The sequence below is a fragment of the Empidonax traillii genome, unplaced genomic scaffold (assembly GCF_003031625.1).
Source record: "Empidonax traillii isolate 1590-97213 ecotype Southwest subspecies unplaced genomic scaffold, ASM303162v1 scaffold1099:size633499, whole genome shotgun sequence".
In the NCBI taxonomy this organism is placed as follows: Eukaryota; Metazoa; Chordata; class Aves; order Passeriformes; family Tyrannidae; genus Empidonax; species Empidonax traillii.
Window position 1 is genome coordinate 86,655 of NW_020956292.1, and position 2,615 is coordinate 89,269.

The following is a 2,615-nucleotide window of genomic DNA, read 5'->3' on the forward strand; positions in this document are numbered from 1 at the left end:
TTTTTTTTTTTTTTAAATACTATTCAAATACTATTATTTGAGTATTTTCTGCCTGGCTGTGATTAATGAGGCACTGTTTGTGATGAATTTTATCTCCTCTCCCCCCCTCAGTCCTGGCTGACCAGCAGATCCCAGAGGGTCGTGAGCGGTGGCACAGGGGCTGGTTGGAGGCAGGGAACTGCTGGAGAGGGGCCAGCAGAGGCTACAGAGGTGGATAAAGGATTGGAGCATCTCCCTTCCAGGGAAAGCTGAGGGAGCTGGGGCAGTTCAGCCTCCAGAAGAGACACTGAGCGGGGCCCCACCCCTGTGTGGCAGTGGGAGGTGTGGGTGTCAAGGGGCTGGAGCCCTGCTCTCCTCAGTGCAATCAGACAAGAAACAGGATCTGATGCCCAGGAAATTCCACCTGGACATGAGGAAGAACTTCCCAGTGCAGTGACTGAGCACTGAACAGATTGCCCAGAGAGGCTGTGGAGTCTCCCTCGTGGGGATATTCCAGAGCTGTGTGGATGCAATCCTGTGCCACGTGCTCTGGGATGGCCCTACCTGAGCGCTAACAAACAGGAGGCTGCTTTGAGTGCTTGATATTATTGATATTATTATGTTTCATTTCAATGAGAACTTTGGGAAAGAGACTTGGATTTGGTCAAATGGAAATTGCTTTTGAATGCAGTGCTATTTACCCTGCAACTCAGTGGAGTTTGCTTTAAGGACATGGGTTTTACCTCATTATCTAATGTATAGAGTTTGTACGTGCCCTTGGTAGCCAGATTTAGAATGCAGGGAACTTCTGGAGGCTTCTTAGCCCAGCCAGGAGACCTCAAGGAAGGTGCAAAGCAGGTTGTTTCAGGGCTTGCCCAGCTGAGCTTTGAACATCTCCAGGGATGAAGAGCCCACCACTTCTCTGAGCCATCTGTTTTGGTGGGTCGTCACTTCCACCGTGAGGAATTTTTTTTCCTTTCATGTATCAGGATTTGCTCTCATTTCCTCCTGAAGGGTCTGGCACCATCTTCTCTTCATGTTTCCACGAGGCAACTTTGGCCTGTTGGCTGCTGAAACATCCTGCTGTGCTGTGGGCTGCCTTTGCAAGGTGCAAAAGGAGAAGGTGATGCTCAGAATTCAATCTCTCCCCAGCCCATCCCTCCTGTTTCCTTTAAAATCCTGAAGGGAATTCTTTTCTGACGGAAAATTCTGTGCCAGTGCTCGGTGACCCTTTTTGGGTGACCCCCTTTTTGGGGATCACCACTTGTGATCGGCCTCCAGCTGGGTTTTATAGCAGTTAAATACAGTGGTATCACTACAGTGATATCTGCAGTGAATCACAACAAATTAGGTGCTTTGTGTAATACTGGTATTTATTTCCAGGGACTGATGACACTGATGAGCTCATCTATTTAAGGGGGAGAGAATCTTTTCAGGAAAATAACAAGCTATCTTATTAGAGGAGTAAGCAAAGGTGAGCACTTTCTGATGCACAGTAATATTAAAATTCCTCTTAAATTGTTGCTTCTGAGGCTGAAAGTTTGGCATCAAAAATTTTGAACAGGCTTTCCCCAAACTGCCTCTTAATTTACTAGTAAGCTATAACATGAATATTTAAGATACTTGCTCTGCACATACAAGATGCCAAAAATAAACCTACGCCCTCAGTGTAATAAACCAGTCTCTTGCTGAGGTGTCTGTGAAGTTTATCTGGTGTATAATATTATTTTCACCATGGCTGAGCTGATTTGTTGTTGTTGTTGTTCTAATATCTTCTTTCTTCCAATTATATCCTTATCCATAACACTGCAAAGCAAAAATTCAAGTAGGCTTCACAACTTGAGGTAAGTGTAAAAACTGAGGGGGAAATCAGAGTGGACAAGAAATGTTTTTGGACCGATCTGATCTGATTTGGGTGATTTTTACAATAACATTTGTTGTTAGTGTTTACTGGAAAACGAGAAAAGGGATAAAACACAGAGTGGTAAACTGAAAGTTGGACATGCAGCCGCAAGAGCTCCCGTTCTTCTGAAGTTGCATCTGTTTTAAAAAAGAAGATGACAGAATCTCTCTTCAGCCTTTCTGATTTGGCAGAAAGCTGTTGGTTCACCTCAGAACAACGGGGAGCTTGTTAATTGTGGCCGGTGGTCAGTTGGAAGAGCTGCGGTTCCCGAAATGGGGGAATACACGACGAGCCCAGTTTTACTGCAATACTTTTCCTTTCGTGTTATGTTTGAACCGAAACACAAACAGCAATTTCAGAACCTTTGGCAGCAGCTGAACACCACACGTGTTCATACAGACGAAATAACTTCTACATGAAGTAGTTCTGATAGGAGAAAAGAAAGAGAATCAGCGGTGTTAGGTTTTAGAAGTAGCCAGTTCTGACCCCACAAGGGAGGCTCAGACTGTGCTTTTATATTGCATTTGACTTTGGAATTCCCTCCCTTGTTTTATCTGGCCAGTCAATACCTTGCAAGATACTTTTGCAGCTGTTTTACACTTCTGTGGTCGTAACAGCTCAGTGATCAATAAACTGCCACCTCTCTATTTACCCTTTTTGTAGATAAATATTCCAATCTACAAGCCCAAGCATGAATCCCTCTGGGAACACGTTGGTGCCCTCCCACTTTTTA